The following is a 25,209-nucleotide window of genomic DNA, read 5'->3' on the forward strand; positions in this document are numbered from 1 at the left end:
GATGGCAAGGGTTTAGAGAATTGAATAGAATTGAACCAGCTAACAGTAGGGGGCATTCCCTGAGTATACATTCTGTCAGGTGTCCAGAGAGCAAATGACTAGTACTACTTAGGATTATTGGAGTAACCCAGAGGGGCTCTGTTGTTTTCACTGTTCCCTTTGAGACCCCACTGGTATGCTTCTCAAAAAGAGCCAATCTCAAAATTAAAATTAAATCAGCTTAAACTTAAATTAAGATTAGCTTTTTAAAGACCATTTATTGAGAAGGGATAGCAAAATTTCCCCACCAAAAAACAATAACAACAACCTGGAGTGGACACTCCTATAATTATACAAAAGATCTATGAGAAGAGTGAGTTTAACTTTGGTACAATGATAGAGAGATGTAGAGAATACGTGTGGCAAAGAAGTAAAACAAGTCCTGTTCTAAAGGTCTTTTTCTATCTTTGTAGATTTCTCACAAAGTTTCCCTTAGATATAATTTTCTGCTGGGATCCACAGATCCTTGTTAAATTCATAGCTGAAACATTTCTCCACCATGATGGATCTTGCTCCCTGAAGCTTTCTTCCCTAGTGGCTATCACACTACATCTATTTCTCTCTGCTCCTGATGCATGGGTTCCCAATGCCACTGGCTATTACTACTCTAGTGGGCACTGAATCTACAAATGCCATTCAAGGCTGACCTAAAATGAACTTTGATGGGACTTCCAAACTCACTAGATTGTCTCAACATTTCCACTCAGAATACTCCTTTGCCTAATATCAAGAAAGAATAAACACAAAGAGATACAGGAATCCATGTGTTCACAGTTGCTATGGTTTAGTGGGAAACAGTTCATTGGCCCTTTCACCAGCTGGGTCTTGGAGAGGCAGATCAGAGGAGAAGGTGAGAGGGGAGAGAGATTTGGAGGGGCAAGTCAACTCTTTTATATATCCACTAAGTTCTAGCTCAGCAGTCAATTAGATAATTATTCATTATGACTCTGTACAAACCCCTAATGGTACATGCCATTCATGGTCAAAAGGGGGTCCCTAGGTTCCAATTTTTGGATTTGGACCAAGCAGGAAATATTTGTATGTGCTTTATATAATCTAACACAAAGAGGAAGTTGGTTCATGTTCCATGACCGTAAATAAGCACCAGGGAACAGGGCCAGAGAATAAGTGCTAAAGGAACTCAAAAGAAAGGGGGTTTCAGGAAAGGTTCCTTGGAGGAACTTGGACTTGGGCTGGATCCAGGGAAATAGAGAGAAAAATGAAGGATATTCCAAAATGGGGGGAAGGGATGGAGGAGATACATGTTTGCATGAGCAAAGCCTCAGAGACAGGAATTCAGCCCCATCATGGCCATCTTCAGACCATGCTACAGCATAACTCACCCGCGTTCAGTTCTAGATCTGAGAATGGTAATTAAATCAACACTGACATCCTGTGATAGCACATAAGTGTTATCAAGTACTAACCTCATGATTCCACTTATCATCCTCATGACTTCCCTGTCCATGTCCATAATCCTTCTCCCTGGCCACCATAGAATTTGTCTTCCCATATCAGAGTATAAACTTGAGGACAGAAACTGTTTCCCTTGCCTGAATTTGTATTCTCAGGACTAGCACAGTACCTGGTACATAGTGAAAGCTTTCTCATTCATCTATTCATTGACCATTTACTATATGCATTAGCACACACAATTCTTTAAGGGAGGATTATAAAATGACTTTAAATGGAGTAGAGATAAATGGAGGGTAACATTTTTTTTTAAATAAGAAAAGCAAAATCCTGCATGTTTCCATGTTCTGGGATGACAAGAAGAATTGTTGAGGGCAGTCTAACTGCTTCTGGCTCCATGAATTGTGCTCCAATAGTTCCAAACATTACCAATAGAATAAGGGAACAAAAAATGTGCTATCAATCAATTCACAACATCAGTGGGTAGCCACAGAAAGATACTAATCCTGGAGGCATAGCAGGAACTGGTGCCATTCAACCAATTCAAGTTCTGATTTGCTTGCTTCTCTCTTCCTTCTGATCTTTTTGGGATCTGGGATCACCTCCCAAATGTGAAAGAAACCCCCAGGATGAATCTTTTTAGACTGAATTTAAAGCTTCTAGCCCCCACTCCAACCCCAGAAGATTCTCCTCATCAACCTAACCTTTCATTTGTTTCACAACCAAATCAATTTGTCCCATTCCCTAAATGCAGCATGAATATCTTTATGTGACTTGATTCATGTCATTCCCTCCTCTAAAAATGATTGCGATTTCCTTCTTCAGGAACCTAATTGATCTCTCTGCATCCTGCTCTCTTTCCTCAGAAAACCCTGATATGGAAGAGTATAGATAGTAACCCTGTGAGTTCAGGAGTTCCTGAAGTTCCTTCAGAGATAAAGAAGTCCCATTAGTTAAAGATAAAGAGCAGAGTCTGCTGAAATGGTAGTGACCAATGGTAGAGAAACTACCTAGAAATGAAAGTGCAAAATCAGCCACCTAGGTTGACAACAGTTTCAGGGAATATGAAAAAAGAAGGGCTATCTGTGGATCCTAGGAAAGCATTAGTGCTCACAGCCTAAGATAAAGCCCAGGGCTTCTTAAACTTTTTCCACTTGTGACCCCTTTTCACCCAAGAAATTTTTATATGACTCTGGGTATATGGGTACATAAAGCAAACATTTACTGATAATAAATCATAATTTTGTGACCCCTCACTTTCACTTATGAGACTCTATATGGGGTTGAGAATCATAGTTTAAGAAGCTGAGTTCTAGAGGACTCCATGAAGAGTAAAAAGACATCCAAAACCAGGAGTCAGGCAATACCTCTTTGCTACACATGAATGCCTTACTACCATGTTACTTCAAGTTTGAGCCTACTCTCCCTAGGGACTTTGTGTGGCAAGGGCAGAGTGTGCCCCTAGTTTAAATATTAAATATTTTTATCACTGCTTTTTTTTTTGCCATTTGAATAAATCTCTTTTCTAAAAGCCAGTGCAATTCAACTGAATCTGACTGATCATGGGAAATACATCCATGGGAGTTTAGAAGCTACAGCTTTCAGGGTTACCTCTAAAGTCCTGAAGAGAGTGGTAATCAGTCAACTCTGTGGAACCCAATCTGTTAATGCAAGTTGGAGGTGGGAATGTAAGACCAGGAGAAGTTCTATCATAGTCATTTGGGGGGGGGGTCATCATAAACTTCTTCCTTATATGAGTCTGGAAGGAGTAGGAATTCACAGAGAGCAAGAAGCCACATGAGAAATAGCTAGCTAGAGTATTTATTAAGCACTTATAAACCAGGCATTGGGCTATGCTCTGAGGATAAACATACAAGCAAACAAGACAATTTCCAAACTCAAGCTTACATTCTGATGAGGTACAACAGTACAACCCTGGAGAGTGGATTCATGTGTAAAGTGAAGTGTGTTTAGAGTACTATGGTCCAAGCACGCTATTATCAAGCAGAAGAGCAGAGCCAGGTTTGGCCTTTATATTTTCCTTGCATTCAGCTTTCATTGTTTTGTTGTTCTTGCCATTGTTATAATCATTGCATATATCATTCTTCCTGGGTCTGCTTACTTCATATTTGCACCATTTCATATAAGCTTTGTCATGCTCTTCTGCATCACCCAAGCTCAACCTAGATGTCACCTCAGCTCTCACTTTCCTCACACTCTTTTCTATGTTCCACCAATTGCCAAATTTCTTATTTACATTTAATTTTATTTTTCTCAATTACATCTAAACACAATTTTAAAATTATTTATTATTTTATTTTCCCACAATTATATGTGAAACAATGTTTAACATTATTTTTTAAAATTTTGAGTTCCAAATTCTCTCTCCCCTCTTCCCGCGCCTCCCTTTTTGGAAAAGACAAGCAACTTGATATAGGTTATACATGTATTATCATACAAAATGTATTTCTTTTTTGTTGGAAAACTTTTTTATTTTTTAATTATTTTATTTTAATACACATTGCTTTATGAATGATGTTGAGAGAGAAAAATCAGAAAAGGGAAAAACCATGGGAGAGGGAGAAAAAAACAACAAAAAAGAAGTGAACATAGCAAATGTTGATTTACATTCAATCTCCATAGTTCTTTTTCTGGATGTAGATGGCATCTTCTGTCCAAAGTCTGTTGAGATTGCTTTGGATCACTGAACCACTGAAAAGAACCAAGTCTTTCATAGTTGATCATTGAATAGTCTTGCTGTTATTGTGTACAATGTATTCCTGGTTCTGTTTGTTTTGCTCAGCATCAGTTCATGTAAATCTTTTCAGGTCTTTCTAAAATCAATTTGTTCCATTATTTTTTATAGAACAATAATATTCCATTACCTTCATATATTACAGCTTATTCAGCCATTCCCCAATTGATGGGCATCTACTCATTTTTCAATTTTTTGTTATCACAAAAAGAGCTGCTACAAGCATTTTGCATCCCATTCATGAAGGTCCTTTTCCCTCCTTTATGATTTTCTTGGGATACAGACCCAATTAGTGACACTGTGGGGTCAAAGGGTATACACAGTTTTATAGCCCTTTGGGCATAGTTCCAAATTGTTCTCCAGAATGGTTGGATCACTGCACAATTCCACCAACAATGCATTAGTGACCGAGTTTCCTCACATCCCCTCCAACAATTGTCATTATCTTTTCCTGTCATCTTAGCCAATCAGAAAGGTGTGAGATGGTATCTAAGAGTTGTTTTAATTTGCATTTTTCTAATCAACAGTGATTTAGAACATTTTTAAATGACTATAGATGACTTTAATTTCATCATCTGAAAATTGTCTGTTCATATCCTTTATCAATTGGGAAATGACTTGTATTCTTATAAATTTGACAGTTCTTTATATATTTTAGAAATAATACCTTTATCAGAAACCCTGGCTGTAAAGATTTTCCCCAGCTTTGTATTTCTCTTTTAATCTTATTTCTGTTGGTTTTGTTTGTGCAAAAACTTTTTAATTTAATGTAGTCAAATCATTTTGCCTTTCATAATGTTCTTTAGTTCTTCTTTGCTAACAAATTCCTCACTTCTTCAAAGGTCTGATAGGTTTATCCCTTGCTCTCCTAAATTTGTTTATGCATTACCCTTTACGTCCAAATCATGAATCCATTTTGACCTTAATTTGGTATGGGGTGTGAAATGTAGATCTATGCCAAGTTTCTGACATATTATTTTCCAGTTTTCCCAGCAATTTTTATCAAATGGTGAGTTCTTATTCCAGAAGCTGGAGTCATACAAAACGTGTTTCTATATTAGTCATGTTGTGAAAGAAAACATAAACCAAAAAACAAACCCTAAGGAAAATAAAGTTTAAAAAGTATGTATTCAGATTCCATCAATTCTTTCTCCAGGGACGAGTAGCATTTTTCATTAAAAGTCCTTCAGAGTTGACTTGGATCATCAGACAAAAATTTTTAACATTCTTTATAAAAATTTTTTTTATTTCCATATTCTCTTTTCTCCCCCTTCCTCAAGAATGCAATTTGATATAAATTATATATGTGCAGTCATACAAAACGATATTTCTATATTTGCCATGTTGTAAAAGAAAACATAGACCAAACGACCAAAATTAAACCCCAAGAAAAATATGCCTCAATTTGTATTCAGATTCCAACAGTTCTTTCTCTGGGGATGGGTAGCATTTTTTCATCATAAGTCCTTCAGAGCTGACTTGAATCATCAAACAAAAATTTTAGCATTCTTTTAAGAAAAATTGAATTCCATGTCCTTTCCTTCCCTCTCTCCTTGAGAAAGCAAGGTATTTAATATAGATTATATCAGTCACATTGCAGAAGAAAATGCAGACCAAAAATCAAACCAAACCAAAACAAGAATAATAAAGAAAATTTTAAAGTATGTTTTCATCTGCATTCAGACACCATCAGTTCTTTGTCTGGAGACAATTGTCAAGTTTCTATTTTGTCAGAAGAGAGAAGTGGCCATATAGAGGAGATGCTACAATTTTTTAAAAATGAAAAAAAATTAAAAAGTAGTCTACTTCAATCTATATTCAGATTCTATCAGTCCTTTTTCTGAATGTGGAGAGAATTTTCTACCATAAGTCTTTTGGAATTATCTTGGATCATTGCTGAGAAAAGCTAAGTCAATCTCAGTGGTTCACTATACAATGCTGCTATTACTGTATACAGTGTTCTCCTGGTTTTGCTCACTTCACTCTGTATCAGTTTAAATATGACTTTCCAGGTTTTTCTAAAAATCTACCTGTCATTTCCTATAGCCACAACTTGTTCAGCCATCTCCCAATAGATAGGTATCCCCTCAATTTCCAATTCTTTGCCACCACAAAAAGAGCTGCTATAGTTTTGTACATAAGTCTTTTCCCCTTTGAACTTGGTGTCTTCTGAGATCACCTTCAATTTATCCTGTCTCTATCTTGTTTGTACATAATTATTTTCATGTTGTCTTCTCCCATTAGACTGTGAGCTATTTGAGGGCAGGAATTGGGCTTTTTTGTAGTTTTTTTGTTTGTTTGTTTTGCCTTTCTTTGTATCCCCAATGCTTAGCCTAAAGTAGACACTTAAAAAATGCTATTGACTTGACTTGGTTGTTGACTGCATGATAGTTATTATTTCTTACAAAGCAGTCTATTATATTGATGTAACCTCATTTTATTAAGCCAATCCTAAATTGATGGAGATCTGCTTTGTTTCTAGTCCTTTGCTACCACATAAAGTACTGCTCTAAATATTTTGGCATATAGAGAGCATTCCTTTTATCACTGATTTCCTTGGGATATCTATACCTAGTAGTGACATATCTGACTTAAAGAATATGAATTTTACTCACTTTATTTATAAAGGTAAGCAATTGATAGACTGTTAAGTCTGGGGTCAGGAAGACCTAATTTCAAACTTCTGTTTGCCTCAGTTTCCTCAACTATAAAACAGGAATAATAATATCTATCTCAAGTATTGTTAGAAAGATCAAATGAGATAATATTTGTAAAAAGCACTTAGAGCAATGTCTGGCACATAGTAGGCACTATACTATTTTCTCTTTTCACTTTATTCAAACAATTTAAAATTATTTTCCAAGATTTTAAATGAATTCACAGCTCTACCAGCCAGGTATTAGTGTCTATTTTCTCATATCCAACACTGACTCTTTCCATCTTTTGCACATGTGTCATAAAGACCTCAATAAGAAACTAGGCTTGCAGTTTGAAAATAGAGTTAGTTATGGGCAAATTATGTAACACTCTCTAGAGGGGTTAATTAATAAAGTAATAAAGTAACACCCTGCATTCCCATAAGCTGGAAATACATGAGCCAATGTGTGCTGCTTGCTACACTACCCCAAGTGTTAAATAGGGTGTTTTTCCTCTTCTCTTCTCTTCTTTCCTCTCCCCCTTGCCTTCTTCTTTCCCTCCCTCCCCTCTCTCTTCACCTCTTTTCCTCTCCTCTCCCCTTTTAAATGGCCAGAATATGGAATTAAAGTTGATTTTCTTATTCATTATTGTCCTTTTCTGAATAGAGTTTAATATTTCTCGTTCTTAATTTTAAAAACAAACGAAAGGAATGATTTCTATTGTTCTCTCTAAAACAAAGAAAAAAATAAATAGTTTTTTTTTTCCTTTGGAGGCAACCAGGGTTAAGTGACTTATTTGCCCAGGATTACATAGCTAGTAAGTATCTGAGGCCACATTTGAACTCAGGTCCTCTTGACTCCAGGGCTGGCTATCTATCCACTGTACTATTTAGCTACCTCCAATAGTTGTCTTTAAAAATGTGCCACACATAAATATATCTGCACTCAATTGTAGCATTCTTGGGTGAAGGAGAGGAAGAATAAAGTAAAAAGTGCATAGCAGAGAATAAGAGAAAAACTACAAGGAAGCAAAGAAAATATGGACAGCTCTGAACACAATGGGTAGTAATTATTTTATAGGCTTTCTTGAAATGGAAATTTATTGCTTTATATTTTGAATTCTCTCTTTTGTTCTGTTGTGTAATGGCAAAATGTTTACTTTTTCCTATTTTGTATTTAAGCTTTTAATTAATTAAAAAATAAATAAAAATATGTCCCTTAGTTGATCTGAGGAATGAGGAGAATGTACTAGACCTCCAGAATATACTAAACCTCCTATAGAAGATATTTTACCCTTTGTGTCCCCACTTAAATTATAAATTATAATTATTCAAACACAGCTCATATAAATGTCTTCTTTGTATCCAGCAAAAAATCTAATATAAGATTCTGCATTGAGTGAGAAATGTATGTTGAAGGGTTGAGTAAACCAGTGAAACTCAGAGTGCTGGGCTGAAAAGACCTTCAGAGATCATTTCACACTTAAACATTTTGTTTTACTAAAGCATAGAAAAGAAATCACTCGTCCAAGTGGCAGAGCTAGGCCTTGGCTGAGGTTTCCTGGATCCTTTATTTCTATCAGTTGGGATTCACCTCCAGGTTCTAACATTTTTGCCTCACTCTTCCCTTTCCCTCAATATCTCTGCTTCTGGAGTCATTCTTTTCAAACTAACAAATGAGCCAGCTCCACCCAAGAGAGCTGAGCCACTGCTCTCAATGGAAGAAACTCACTCTAGGCTGGTGAGAGTCCTAAATGTCCAATGCCCGTGTGTTTCCAGCCAAACTGGACAAAACACTATCCCAATGGATACATATCCTGAATATCTCTCAGCTGTCAGTCATTTGGAAAAAAGGAAATCTTTGGCTAAGATGACAGGAAAAAATAATGATGATTGTTGGAGGGGATGTGGGAAAACTGGGACATTGATGCATTGTTGGTGGAGTTGTGAACGAATCCAACCATTCTGGAGAGCAATTTGGAACTATACTCAAAAAGTTATCAAACTGTGCATACCCTTTGATCCAGCAGTGTTACTACTGGGATTATATCCCAAAGAGATTATAAAGAAGGGAAAGGGACCTGTATGTGCACGAATGTTTGTGGCAGCCCTTTTTGTAGTGGCTAGAAACTGGAAACTGAATGGATGTCCATCAGTTGGAGAATGGCTGAATAAATTGTGGTATATGAATATTATGGAATATTACTGTTCTGTAAGAAATGACCAACAGGATGATTTCAGAAAGGCCTGGAGAGACTTACATGAACTGATGCTGAGTGGAAATGAGCAGGACCAGGAGATCATTATATACTTCAACAACAATACTATATGATGACCAGTTCTGATGGACCTGGCCATCCACAGCAATGAGATCAACCAAATCATTTCCAATGGAGCAGTAATGAACTGAACCAGTTACGCCCAGAGAAAGAACTCTGGGAGATGACTAAAAACCATTACATTGAATTCCCAATCCCTATATTTAAGCCCACCTGCATTTTTTATTTCCTTCACAGGTTAATTGTACAATATTTCAGAGTCTGATTCTTTTTGTACAGCAAAATAACAGTTTGGTCATGTATACTTATTGTGTATCTAATTTATATTTTAATATATTTAACATCTACTGGTCATCCTGCCATCTGGGAGAGGGGATGGGGGGTAAGAGGTGAAAAATTGGAACAAGAGGTTTGGCAATTGTTAATGCTGTAAAGTTACTCATACATATAACCTGTAAATAAAAGGCTATTAAATAAAAAATAAATAAATAAACAAGTAACTAATAGCATAAAAAAAAGGAAATCTTAGGAAAGGAAACTGGCCATATTAACAAAACTTTCTCCTCTTCTTTTCCAGGACAGTCATCTGAAAACAGTACGAGCCAAATGGAGACTTCCACTGTGACTCAGACACTTGGGAGAGGGCAAACATTGCATCATCAGTGACTTGGATGCCTGTTTTGGGGAGGGAAGCAAAGAACTGTACCAAGGATGGCCTTGGAAATGGAGGGGAGAGGATGATCCCTTTATTTTGTCCTTTGGAAATCTTTTGGGAAGAAAATGTAAATGCCAAAGTGTAGTGGCCAGCCAACCAGTCAGTCAACACCATGTGTTAAACAGATCAAGAATACAGAGCCCTTTTCTAAGGTCCGTAGAAGGGTGGAGATGCTGAAGAAATAAATGTTTCCATCCCTATTTGAACTCTAATAACTTACAGGAAATTGGAGAGACAGTACGCATGAAAGAAAGAAATTTTAAAAGAAAGAATGAAAAAAGGAAGAAAGGGAGAAAGAAAGAAGGGAGGGAGAGAGGAGGGGAGGAGTGAGGGAAGGAGGAATGAAGGAAGGAAGAAAATGAGGGATAGAGGGAAGAAGGAAGGAAAGAAAAAAAGAGGGAAGGAGGGAGAGAGAGAGGAAGGAAGGAATAAAGGAAGGAAGGAAAAAAGGGAGGAAGGAAGGGAGGGAGGAAAGAAGAGATTTGAGATTTGATTTACAATGAGCAAAAGTTGTAAAACAGATCAAGTTTTTCTTCAGCTTCAGACCCCCATCTTTATGCCATTTATATTCATTTCTCCTCTTACTCATATAGTGGACTTCCCTACTCATATTCCCCTTGTTCTCTGATCATTCTCCCTATCAAATGACAAAGGTTCTTCCATCTTCATTTATGTCCTATGTAATTAGAGCAATGAGAGATGAGGAAGGAAGAGCAGGAAACAATCTCCTTCTAAGAAAAGGACAGCATCCTAATCAGTAAAAGATCAGTCAAAGATTGGATTTTGTCAGGAATGTGTGGAGGGCATCTTAAGTGGTAGGCAGGTATTAAGAGGGGAAGATGCTTGCATATTTTGTGTGTATATATATATATATATACACATATATACATATATATACATTGTCCCTTCTATAGACAAAAACTAACAATAACAGTATTTTATAATACTTTTAAAGTATGCAAAGAAATTATGTGTACGTACACATATACTTTGTGAATATATATGAGTGTATAAATAGAGACACATGTGTATATAAGTATGTGTGTGCATATACATACATAATATGTGTATATATATGTATATACGTACAGATATACATTATATATGTATAATATAAAAATCTCATTTGATCCTTAAAACAACTTTATGAGATTGACACCCCTTTTTCTAGATGAGGGGAATGAAGCCAACAAGTTTAAATGAACTTTCTAGGGATACACAACCAGTAAAGTATCTGAGACAAGATTTGAATTCAGGTCTTTCAAACTCCAAGTCTAATGCTCTGTGCACTAGCCACCTAGCTCCTTGAGGTCAAAGTTTTAGTTAGGCAAGTCTAGCACAGCGCCCGGCATCTAGAGGGCACTTAGTCAATGGTTGTGATGGAATGATTCATTGAGATTCAGGCCCAGGAGATCAGTACCATATAAGGCAGAAAATGGCAAGTTCTGGGGGTTGACCGTTTGTAAAACTTTTTTTTTTTTTTTTTAGTACTTGTTCAAAATAGGGGAGGGTTTTTTTTTTTTTTTTTTTAATTTAATAGCCTTTTATTTACAGGATATATACATGGGTAACTTTACAGCATTAACAATTGCCAAACCTCTTGTTCCAATTTTTCACCTCTTACCCCCACCCCTCCCTAAATGGCAGGATGACAGTAGATGTTAAATATATTAAAATATAACTTAGATACATAATAAGTATACATGACCAAAACATTATTTTGCTGTACAAAAAGAATCAGACTCTGAATTATTGTACAATTAGCTTGTGAAGGAAATCAAAAATGCAGGTGTGCATAAATATAGGGATTGGGAATTCAATGTAATGGTTTTTAGTCATCCCCCAGAGTTCCTTTTCTGGGTATAGCTGGTTCAGTTCATTACTGCTCCATTAGAAATGATTTGGTTGATCTTGTTGCTGAGGATGGCCTGATCCATCAGAACTGATCATCATCTAGTATTGTTGTTGAAGTATATAATGATCTCCTGGTCCTGCTCATTTCACTCAGCATCAGTTCGTGTAAGTCTCTCCAGGCCTTTCTGAAATCATCCTGTTGGTCATTTCTTACAGAACAGTAATATTCCATAATTTTCATATACCACAATTTATTCAGCCATTCTCCAACTGATGGACATCCATTCAGTTTCCAGTTTCTAGCCACTACAAAAGGGCTGCCACAAACATTCGTGACACATACAGGTCCCTTTCCCTTCTTTATAATCTCTTTGGGATATAATCCCAGTAGTAACACTGCTGGATCAAAGGGTATGCACAGTTTGATAACTTTTTGAGCATAGTTCCAAACTACTTCTCCAAAATGGTTGGATTCGTTCACAACTCACCAACAATGAATCAATGTCCCAGTTTTCCACATCCCTCCAACAATCATCATTATTTTTCCTGTCATTTTAGCCAATCTGACAGGTGTGTAGTGGTATCTTAGAGTTGTCTTAATTTGCATTTCTCTGATTAATAATGACTTGGAGCATCTTTTCATATGACTAGAAATAGTTTCAATTTCTTCATCTGAGAATTGTCTGTTCATATCCTTTGACCATTTTTCAATTGAGAATGGCTTGATTTTTTTATAAATTAGAGTTAATTTCTATATATTTTGGAAATGAGGCCTTTTATCAGAACTCTTTGACTGTAAAAATATTTTCCCAGTTTATTGCTTCCCTTCTAATCTTGTCTGCATTAGATTTGTTTGTACAAAAACTTTTCAGTTTGGTATAATCAAAATTTTCTATTTTGTGGTCAGTAATGATCTCTAGTTCTGCTTTGGTCATAAAGACCTTCCCTTCCACAGGTCTGAGATGTAAACTATCCTATGTTCCTCTAATTTATTAATGATTTCATTCTTTATGCCTAGGTCATGAACCCATTTTGACCTTATCTTGGTGTACGGCGTTAAGTATGGATCAATGCCTAGTTTCTGCCATATTAGTTTCCAATTTTCCCAGCAATTTTTATCAAACAGTAAGTTCTTATCCCAAAAGCTGGGATCTTTGGGTTTGTCAAAGACTAGGTTGCTATATTTGTTGACTGTTTTATCCCTTGAACCTACTTCTATTCCACTGATCAACTAATCTATTCCTTAGCCAATACTAAATAGTTTTGGTAACTGCTGCTCTATAATATAATTTTAGATCTGGTACAGCTAAGCCACCATCATTTGATTTTTTTCATTAATTCCCTTTGAAATTCTTGACCTTTTGTTTTTCCATATGAATTTTGTTGTTTTTTTTCTAGGTCATTAAAATAGTTTTTGGGAGTCTGATTGGTATAGCCTAAATAAATAGATTAGTTTAGGTAATATTGTCATCTTTATTATATTTGCTCGCCCTATCCAAGAGCATTTAATATTTTTCCAATTGGTTAGATCAGACTTAATTTGTGTGAAAAGTGGTCTGTAATTTTGCTCATAAAGTTTCTGATTTTCCCTTGGCAGATAGATTCCTAAATATTTTATATTATCAGTAGTTACTTTAAATGGAATTTCTCTTTGTAACTCTGACTGTTGGATTTTGTTAGTGATATATAAGAATGCTGATGACTTATGTGGGTTTATTTTATAACCAGCAACTTTGCTAAAGTTGTGGATTATTTCTAATACCTTTTTAGCAGAATCTCTGGGGTTCTCTAAGTATACCATCATGTCATCGGCAAAGAGTGATAATTTGGCTTCCTCATTGCCTATTCTTATTCCTTTAATCTCTTTCTCAGCTCTTATTGCTATAGCTAGCGTTTCTAATACAATATTAAATAGTAACGTGATAGTGGGCAACCTTGTTTCACTCAGATCTTATTGGGAATGGTTGCAGTTTGTCTCCATTACATATGATGCTTACTGATGGTTTTAAATAGATGCTGCTGATTATTTTAAGTGAAAAGTCCATTTATTCCTATACTCTCAAGTGTTTTTAATAGGAATGGATGTTGGATTTTATCAAATGCTTTTCTGCATCTATTGAGATGATCATATGGTTTTTGTTAATTAAATGGCCAATTATATTGATAGTTTTCCTAATATTGAACCAGCCCTGCATTCCTGGTATAAATCCTACTTGATCATAGTGTATTATCTTGGAGATGATTTTCTGTAGTCTTTTGCTAATATCTTTTTAAGATTTTAGCATCAATATTCATTAGGAGATTGGTCTATAATTTTCTTTCTGTTTTCAGCCTACCTGGTTTAGGTATCAGTACCATGTCTGTGTCATAGAAGGAATTTGGTAGGACTCCTTCATTCCCTATTTTATCAAATAATTTATATAGCATTGGGGCCAATTGTTCTTTAAATGTTTGGTAAAATTCACATGTAAATCCATCTGGTCCTGGGGATTTTTTCTTAGGGAGTTGTTTAATTGCCTGTTCTATTTCTTTTTCTGAAATGGGACTATTCAAGCAATTTACTTCCTCCTCTGTTAGTCTGGGAAGTCTATATTTTTGGAGGTAGTCATCCATTTCACTTAGGTTATCAAATTTATTGGCATAAAGTTGAGCAAAATAATCCTTTTATTTCTCTAATTCTCTTCCTTGGTGGAAAGTTCTCCCTTTTCATTTTTAAGACTACTAATTTCATTTCTCTCCTCCTTTTTCTAATCAGATTTACCAAAGGTTTATCAATTTTATTGGTTTTGTCATAGAACCAACTCTTAGTTTTATTTATTAGTTCAATAGTTTTTTACTTTCAATATTTTTAATTTCTCCTTTTAATTTTAGAATTTCCAATTTAGTATTTGATTGGGGTTTTTAATTTGGTCTTTTTAGTTTTTTTAGTTGCAAGCCCAATTCCTTAATCTTTTCTTTCTCTGTTTTATTCAAGTAAGCCTCTAAGGATATAAAATTCCTCTTATTACTCCTTTGGCTGCATCCCACAAATTTTGGTATGATGTCTCATCATTGTCATTATCTTGAGTGAAATTATTAATTGTATCTATAATTTGCTGCTTCACCAATCATTCTTTAAGATGAGATTGTTTAGTTTCCAATTACTTTTGGTCTATTTCCTAATTTTTTGTTGAATGTAGTTTTTATTGCATCATGATCTGAAAAGAAAGCTTTACTATTTCTGCTTTCTTGCATTTAATTTTGAGGTCTTTATGTCCTAATATATGGTCAATTTTTGAATAGGTTCCATGTACTGCTGAGAAGAAAGTATATTCCCTTCTATCTCCATTCAATTTTTCTCAAAGATCCAACATACCTAATTTTTCTAATATTCTGTTTACTTTTTAATTTCTTTCTTATTTGTTTTGTGGTTTGATTTGTCTAATTCTGAGAGTGCAAGGTTGAGATCTCCTACTATTACAGTTTTGTTGTCTATTTCTTCTTGCAACTCTCTTAACTTCTCCTTTAGGAAGCTGAGTGCCATACACTTGGTGATATATGTTTAATATTGATATTGCTTCGTTGTTTATGTACCCTTTAGCTAGGATGTAGTTTCCTTCCTTATCTCTTTTAATTAGATCAATTTTTACTTTTGCTTGATCTGAGATAAGGATGGTACCCCTGCTTTTTGACTTCACCTGAAGCATAATAGATTTTGCTCAGCCTTTTACCTTTACTCTATATGTATCCCCCTACTTTAAATGTGTTTCTTGTAAACAACATATTGTAGGGTTCTGACTTTTGATCCAGTCTGCTATCTGCCTCCTCTTTATGGGGGAGTTCATCCCATTCACATTTACGGTTAGAATTACTAAATCTGTATTTCCTGCCATCCTAATAACCCCAGATTGTGCTTTACTTATTCTTGCCTCCCCAACCCTCTTTCTCCCTTTTAAACTTATGTACCCCTCTTGTATCACGATACTTTTCCTCTTTATAATCCCTCCCTCCCCTTTGAGTCTTTCCCTTCCTTCCCTTATTACTCTTTTTCTTTTCCCTTTTCCTCTCCCCCGTTTTTAATGAGGCGAGAGAGAATTTTCTCTAAAACAAATGTCAATTATTTTTCCTTTGAGCCAACTCTGATGAGACCGTTTGTAAAACTTAATACTTCTTCAGACTTTCATCTTTTAAGGTGGCTGGCTGGATTTCCTGCTTCCAGACTAGGAATATGACCCCATTCCTCCTGACTCAGCTAGACTGAGAACTTGGACAATTTATACTTGAAGACTTTTCCTCAGAAAATGGGATAAAAAGCTTTATCCTCTAAAGAAGCTCAGTCTATAGGCTGGGACAGATTGGGGTGGGATGGGAGTGGAAACAACACACCTTGGGGAAATAAAATCACATTTGGGCATCTACTCGCTCAGGTTATACTCAGCAGAGAATCTTATGATCAAAGATTTAGATAGAGATGGAAGGAAATTTAGGAAGTCATTCAATATAATCCCAAGTGATTTATCCAGATTATTGAGGTCGTAACTTTCAGAGATGGGACTTGAATCCCAGTGATATCAAGTGATATCAAGTTCACACTGCAGCCAACCTTGCTTAAAATCCTTTACAAAGTCAGCCAATTATCATTTGGGTTTTTTGTCTCCTCAGTATTTGTTATTTAATTTTAGGTGAAGGGAGAGTAGCATCCTAGTGCTAGAGTTTTTCAGCCAGTTCAGCATCAATGCCTCAAGGAGCAAGGGGTAATTTTTGGTATCCAGATCAGTGGTAGCTGAGATAAGGACTCATCCACCTGTCAGGCCACATCTGAACCTAAATTTGATAGGACCAGTGTTACATAGAAACAATGCAAAGAGTGAGTCCACTCTCCCCAGAGACCAAGATAGTATAGGGGAGAATTTGCCCTCAATGTGTTGTGGGGAAATGTTTGTACTTTGTTTTTATTTATTATCTTTGAAATTAATATCCCTTTGAAAAGGACCCACATGTGCAAAAATGTTTGTGGCAGCCCTTTTTGTAGTGGCAAGAAACTGGAAAGTGAGTGGGGAATCAGTTGGGGAATGCTGAATAAGTTATGATATATGAATATTATGGAATATTATTGTTCTGTAAGAAATGACCAGCAGGAGGATTTCAGAAAGGCCTGGAGAGACTTATGTGAACTGATGCTGAGTAAAGTGAGTAGAACCAAGAGAACATTGTACGCAGCAACAACAACATTATGTGATGATCAATTCTAATGTTTTTGGCTCTTTTGAAAAATGAGGTGATGCAGGCCAATTCCAATAGCCTTGTGATGGAGAGAGTCATCTGCATCCAGAGAGAGAGGACTAAGGGGACTAAATGTGGAGCACAACATAGTATTTGCACCTTTTGTTATTGTTTGCTTGCATTTTGTTTGCTTTCTCACTTATTTCCTTTTGTTTTGATTTTTCTAGTTTAGCATGATAATTGCAGAAATATGTATAGAAGAATTGCACATGTTTAACATATATTGGATTACTTGCTCCCTGGGGAAGGGGGTAGGGAAGAGAGGGAGAAAAAAACTTGGAACACAAGATTTTGCAAGGATGAATGTTGAAAACGATCTATGCCTATGTTTTGAAAATAAAAAGCTTTAAAAAAGAAATTAACATCCCTTTGAAAAGATAAATGATTAAATGTAACTGAGGTGCAAGTCATTAGCCCCTAATAGCCAATAGCAGCAGAGAATGGGTGAATAAATGAAGCATTAAATAAATAAATTTATTAAATTATTGCAAAGCACTGTGTGGAGTGCTGAACAATACAACTAGAAAAATAAGACATCCCTGGGGAAGCTAGGTGGCCCAATGAATAGAGCCCAAGCCCTGAAGTCAGGAGGATCTGAGTTCAAATTTGACCTCAGACACTTAACACTTCCTGGCTATGTGATGCTGGGCAAGTCACTTAACCCCAATTGCCCCAGCAAAAACAAAACAAAACAAAACAAAAAACGACATCCCTGTTCTCAAGGAACTCACAAAGGAGTTCTCTTCACAAAGAATTTTCCTCATTTGTTTTTCAGCTGTGTCTGACTCCTTATGGTCTCACTTGGGGTTTTCTTGGCAAAGACACTAGAATTATAGGGGATATGCTAGACTTTAACCCTGAGTCCTAGAGTAGCTTATGAAAATTACTAACATAAACATTTTCTAAAATCACTGACATATATATGTTTAGATTTTCTGGGCCCACAGAAGGAACACTTGCCCAGTAAACTATTCCTTGAACCCAGGTAACCAAGTTGCTGTTTTGACTCTGTTTTTAACAGACCTGTAGTTAAGCTACTGTCTGAAAAAGATTGTGTTTTTAGCAACTTTAGTATTCCTAACAAGATTTAGAGCCAAAATTATGATATATAAGTTTTCTTCCCCTGATCCTAATTGCCAGTTAGTTATCTATGCTATTTGGCCTGCCTGCTTTGGCAAGAATTCTCTTTGAGTGTAGTTACTGCAACTCTGAACCAAATGCTCTCCTCCTACAGCAGAATGATTTTCCACTTCCTTCTCCAGCTCATTTTACAGATGAGGAAACTGAGGCAAACAGGCTGAAATGACTTATCTGGTTAAGTCATGCAATTTGTGTCTGAGGTCAGATTTGAACTCAGGAAAAGAAGTCTTTCTGATTCCAAGTCCAGCATTCTATCCTTTGCATATAAAGAAGGATTCAGCTACAAGTCAGATGGAAAGGTCCTGTGGCCCCTAAAGTACATCAGCAAAGCAGATCACAATGCTTCCTCTTTAATGTCACTGCCTTTTAAAAAATCCTATTTGATTCTGATGTTAACAGCAACAAGGACTTTGGTCACGTGAACTTTCTTTTTTGGGTCTTGAGTAGATGTAGCTGTAGGACCTCTGGAAACAGTTCCATTTTCTGGGAGCATCTCCATAGGGGTTGCAGCCTAGAATGATTTTAGCAACTGGACTACAAGTATCGTTATTGCAAATGTTCTTGGGTTTACTGCCCTGGGCTGTCTTCATTAGGGTCAAGAGGAGATGGTGGTCAAGGTGGCAAAAGCGGTTTGACCCATCTGGCACATGCTGCCTTCTGTGTCTCCATTCACGGTGCCACGCTGCTTTAAGTTAGGCTGGCTTTACTCCCTTATGAGTAACAGCTGGTTGGCAGCTTGTGGGGATGACTGACCTTTCTCTCTTATAAAATTTTTTTATTATTATATCTTTTTATTTACAAAACATATGCATGGGTAATTTTTTCAACATTGACCCTTGCAAAACCTTCTGTTCCAAATTTTCCCCTCCTTCCCCCTCTCCCCTAGATGGCAAATAGTCCAATACATGGTTAAATATATTAAATTATATTTTAAATCCAATATACACATACATATCTATAGTTATTTTGCTGTACAAGAAAAATAGGATTTAGAAAGAAAAAAAAAGCCTGAGAAGAAAAATAAAAATGCAAACAAACAACAACAGAAAGAGTAGAAATGCTATGTTGTAGTCCACACTCAGTTCCCATAGTTCTCAATCTGGGTGTAGATGGCCCTCTCCATCACAAGATCATTGGAACTGGTCTGAAACATCTCATTATTGAAGAGAGCCACATCCATCAGAATTGATTATCCGTGTAGTCTTGTTGCCGTGTATAATGAATGATTTCCTGGTTCTACTCATTTCACTCAGCATCAGTTCATGTAAGTCTCTTCGGACCTCTCTGTATTCATCCTGCTGGTCATTTCTTACAGAACAATAATATGCCATAACATTCATATATCAAAACTTATTCAGCCATTCTCCAATTGATGGGCATATCCACTCAGTTTGACTGGGCTTTCTCTCTAAGAGTTGCTGCCCCCGATGATGGCCATGAGGGCTGGGCAGGAAGCAGGACTGGTGGTTCAGGGATGATGCTGCCACATCAAAGAAAGGAAGACATACCTTTCACCCCTCAGGGTACCCTAAAACCTTTAGGGACAGATATAGTCCACCTGGCTCTGAGAAAGTGAGACCCCACCATGTTTTCTATACTTCCGTTTCAAACTTGGCCAGTATATCCCTACATCTTACTCCTGATCTTGACTCTGTAAGAAATAGATCTATTCTAATCCCTAGTTTATACTAAGCTGAAATTTTCTGAACAATAATATTCCATGACCTTCATATACTATAATTTATTCAGCCATTTCCCAACTGATGGGCATTCATTCAATTTCTAGTTTTTTTGCCACTACAAAAAGGGGTGAACTGATTTTTCTCTTATTCTTAACTATTCCTTGCTTCTAGAAGAAAAGTCTGGGTTCCCCTTTTTCTTGATTTACTGGGATCTGAAGCTAAGATTCTTAAAAGTCACCAATGATCTTATCACCACTTCCAGTGGTCTTTTCCCAGTTGCTATTCTCTTGATTCTATGGGCTACACAATGACACATGCTTCAGTTCCTTCTCTCTTTCTATTCCCACTAACCACAGCTCTTATAATTCATCATTGCAGGCTGTCTCAGGTAGGTTTGGGATGGTTGATTGATCCATTTGATTATAATTGGTAGGAAAGGAATCAAGAAGACTCAAGTTCAAATCCTGTCTTAGACACTTACTAGTTTTATACCCTGCCTCAGTTTCCTCATCTATAAAATGACCATAATAATAACACCTAATTCTCAAGGTTGTTGTCAGGATAGAATGAGTTACTATCTTTCCTATATCCACTCTTTGGGACTTCTTTGGATATCATTCCCCCAGGAGTCTCATCATTGGGAAATCTCATCATCTTGCAAACTCCAAACAGCTTTGGGATTCAGCTGTTGGGAAACAGCTCATAGGAAGCCATGAGTAGCTTCTGTCTCTCTGACTAAAGGGCAAATCAGGAAGTCCAAAACCTCCATTTAAGGAAGAGGGGTCTGTCCCCCTCTGCTGAGTACCTTCTCTTTGCCCTCCTTTTCAGTTTCTTTTATATGTTGTCTTCTCTCATTTGACTTTAAGCAACTTGACGCCAGGGAAAATCATTCTTTTTCATGTCATCTCCAGTGCTTAGCACAGTGTCTGGCATGTATTTAATAAATGTTTATTGACTGATTGATATGTAAAATACTGTACATATCTTAAAATGCTGTATAAATGTAAACTATTATTATTACCTTCCCAAAGAATACTTAGATATTTGTACCCTTCAAAAGATTCATACATGTGAGTTACTCCTTCTACTCACCTCCAGACTATGTCATTTCCATCTTTATAGAAGCTTTCATTCATTCATATATCAAACACTTACTTTGTAAAAGGCACTGTGCTATTTTTCTGATAATTTATCTATCAGATATTTGAGAAGGGAGGAATTTATGGCTAGAGAACTAGAGAACATTATGAAATGCAAAATAGACAACTTTGATTACATTAAATTAAAAAGATTTTGCACAAACAAAACCAACACAAGATTAAAAGGAAAGTACGAAGCTAGGGAGAAATTTTTACAGCTGGTTTTTCTGATAAAGGTCTAATTTCTAAAATATATAAAGAACTGTGTCAAATTTATAAGAATACAAGTCATTCCCCAATTGATAAATGATCAAAGGATATGAACAGATGATTTTCAGATAATGAAATTAAAACCATCTATAGTCATATGAAAATAAATGCTCTAAATCACTATTGATTAAAGAAATACAAATTAAAACAACTATGAGGTACCACCTCACACCTATCAGATTGGCTAAGATGACAGGAAAAGATAATGATAAATGTTGGAAGGAATGTGGGAAAATTGGGACACTAATGTATTATTGTTGGTGAAGTTATGAACAATCCAACCATTCTGGAGAGCAATCTGAAACTACACACAAAGGGTTATAAAACTGTGCATACCCTTTGATCCTGCAGTGTCTCTACTGGGCTTAAATCCCAAAGATCTTAAAGGAGGGAAAGTGACACACATGTGCAAAATTATTTGGAACAGTTCTTTTTGTGGTAGCAAAGAATTGAAAAATGAGTGGATACCCATCAACTGGGGAATAGTTAAATAAGTTGTGGCATATGAAAGTAATGGAATATTATTGTTCTATTAAAAATGATGACAATACTGATTTTACAAAAGCCTTGGAAAGATTTATATGAACTGATGCTGAGCAAAACAAGCCGAACTAGGAATACATTGTACACAATAACAGCAAGAATAAGACTTGGTTCTCCTCAGTTGTTCAGTGGTTCTCATCACATCCAAGGCAATACCAATAAACTTTGAGTAGAAAAGGCCATCTGTATCCAGAAAAAGAACTATGGAACCTGAATATATATATATATATATATATATATATATATATATATATATATATATACATGCTATATTTGCTTATTTTTTCTGTTTCTTTTTCCTCTCATGGTTTTTCCCTTTTGTTCTGGTTTTTCTCTCCCAACCTGATTCATAAAGAAATGTGTATTTTAAAAGTTAATAATATACATGTATAACTAGAAAAAAATAAAACAACTAATAAAGAAAAATAATGTGTCTCACAGTAAGAAATTGTTCTGTATGTGGTCATTTCTGGTCATTTCCAGACAATTATCTTGACTGCATCTTATGAATATGCCATTACCACTTCTTGGGGCAAGTTAGAGTCCAAATGTGGTGTTTCCACTATTGTTTTCAGCTTTCTTTTCGGTATCTACCCATTAGATGGTAAGATCCTTGAAAGCAGGGACTGGCATATAACAGATGCTTAATAAATGTTTATTGATGAATGGTTGATTGTTGTTGAAGAGAATAAATCACTGAAAAAATGCTGACAACCAATATTCCATTTCTAATCCATTTGTTGTCTTCCATCCAGTTTCCCATGTAATTCAAGTAGTGGGTCCTAGCCTCTGACATTCTCTCAAACCAGATTCCTCTTAGGAAGATTCACAAAATCTAGTACTCATCAGGATCATAGATTCAGAACCAGAAGGGGCTTTTGAGGGCCCTTTTTCAGCTTATTTTTGCCCTGCCCACAGCCTTGGGAAGCTTTTTTTAATTAGTTCATTTCCAATGTATTTAGTTGACTCATCTGTTAACAAACCAAGACTCCCAAAGGCACTGAAGATTTAAAACATTGGTTCATAAAAGAAATGAACAGTAAAACAACAGGGAGTAATCACAGCTGCATGCCTGGTGAGAACAGTTTCATTCTACTTCCTCCCAGGGTGGTTTGGGTCTTGACCCTTCCAAAAATTCATGACTCCAATAGGGGAAGTCTGGGTAAAGTTCTCTGAAGCAAGAAAGAGGTTATACTTCACTTCAGTGAATTTTCCCATCTGTATCTTTGATCAGAGTTCCAACAATTCTCATTTAAAGGCTGTTCATAGGATGTAGGGGTAGCAATTTGGTGCAGTAGATAGAGTGCCAAGCTTGGAGTCAGGAAGATTTCTCTTTTTGAGTTCAACTCTGGCCTTAGACTTCAACTAGCTGTGTGACCCTGGGCAAGTTACTTTATCCAGTTTGCCTCAGTTCCTCGTCTGTAAAATGAGCTAGAGAAGGAAATGGCAAACCACAGTCCAGTGTCTTTGCCAAGAAAACCCCAACAGGGGTCACAAAGTATTGGGATACAACTGAATAACAATGCAAGATTATAGATTTAGGGTTGAAAGGGACCTTAGAGGCCATTAATCCCACACTCTCATTTTATAGATGAAGAAGTGGAGGCAGAGATATTAAGTGACTTGCCCAGGATCATGCAGCTAGTCAGTGTCTGAAGTGGGATTTGAATTCAAGTTTTCCTGATTCCAGATCCAGTTCCCTATTCACTATAATACTATATGGGTCTCGGTCAATTCCTTGACCACCCTCCATGGACGAGTTCCTGCACAAAACTTTTATTTTCTTTTGGAAACAGTGAACATTTAGAAGCTGAGGTAGGGGGGAGTATACTGAGTAGAATTATTAAGTCATTCATCCTCCATTCATTATCCTACTACTGACTCATTGCCTGGATTTTGTTCAGTCATCTCATGTCATGTCTAACTCTTCGTAAGCCTATTTTTGGATTTTTTGGGCAAAGATACTGAAATGATTAGCCATTTCCTTCTCATTTTACAGATGAGGAAACTGAGGCAAACAGGGTTAAGTGACTTGTTCAAGGTTTTACAGCTAGTAAGTGTATGAGGCTAGATTTGAATTCAGGTTTTCCTGATTCCAGGTCCAGCACTCTAACCCCTGAACTACTTAGCTGCTCTATTCCCTAAATAGGCATCCCAAAGAAACACTTGGTGAAGTTGTTTAAAAAAAAAAAAAGGCTTTATAAATCTTTCTACTTTTTAACTCTAAACCCTAACCAGAGATAGCATCTGTAACTAGGCAAGTCATTTAATCTCTGTCTGCCACAGTATCTCCAACAGTAAAACAGAGATGATAACAAGAGCATCTCCTGCCTAGGGTTTTCGTGAAGACCATATAGATCAGGGGTCCTCAAACTACGGCAGGTGAGGACGATTATACCCCTCACCCAGGGTTATGAAGTTTCTTTATTTAAAGGCCCAAAAAAGAAAGTTTTTGTTTTTACTATAGTCCGGCCCTCCAACAGTCTGAGGGACAGTGAACTGGCCCCCTATTTAAAAAGTTTGAGGACCCCTGATAATAGTTCATATGTATAAAGTACTTAACACAGTTCATAACAGATAGTAGGTGCTTAAGGAAGGCTTGTTCCTTTCTCTGCTTTCTGCTATTCATCTACAAATGTTCTTGGGTTCTCTTCAATGTGGTTTAGATCATAAGCTCCCTTCAGGCTGATGTTCTTTTCAACTATTCTTCCTTCTTTCTTGAGGTGATTTTCCATCTTTTTCTTCTATTGGTTTTATTAGCAAGTTTATACACTAAATTTCCGGGGTCAAGTTTCTCCACTTGGCAAAGGGATATAATGTCTGCTGGCTCAAGTGGTTCCTAGGTTTTTAGCTTTGTTGTGGCAACAGTTTTGAATTGCAGCAACTTTTCTAGAACAGTCGCTTTTAGTCCATTCTGAATTTTTCACAGTTGATGGCTTGTTTAAACAGGTGGGGTGGGAGCTCTGGCACCTTCTTCTCATCTCTCCTCCTTTTTCTATCTCATTGTTTACTTTAACCTTTTCTTGGACCAGCCAAGGATCTGACTGCACACAGACAGATGCTTTCAAAATGACTTTTAGGTCTGTAACCAGTCGCTTCCTGTCTGATAAGATAGAAACGATTTTATTTGATTTTTTAACATTACATGTTATGCATTGTGAGTAGAACCTGCTGACTCCTTTTTTTGAAAATAAGATATTCAGAATGTACAGGTGTAAGCTTTCTGAGTAATCTGGTAGCCTTTTTTCTTTTTTATTCCTTGATCCTGAATCATATTTTCCAATATGGTTTTCCCCTGGGCTCACTACTGTGTTCAAGGTGACAGCATTTGACACTCAGCATTGCATCAATTTATATTGACTGAATTTAGAGAACCTTAATTACCAAAGTATTCATATATCTCTTCTGTTTTATCCTCACGATAATGCTTTGGGGCATACAGTTTAAATATCTTACCATAGAAGGGATAGCATGATGTCATAG

This window comes from Sarcophilus harrisii, chromosome 4, assembly GCF_902635505.1.
Source record: "Sarcophilus harrisii chromosome 4, mSarHar1.11, whole genome shotgun sequence".
Classification (NCBI taxonomy): domain Eukaryota; kingdom Metazoa; phylum Chordata; class Mammalia; order Dasyuromorphia; family Dasyuridae; genus Sarcophilus; species Sarcophilus harrisii.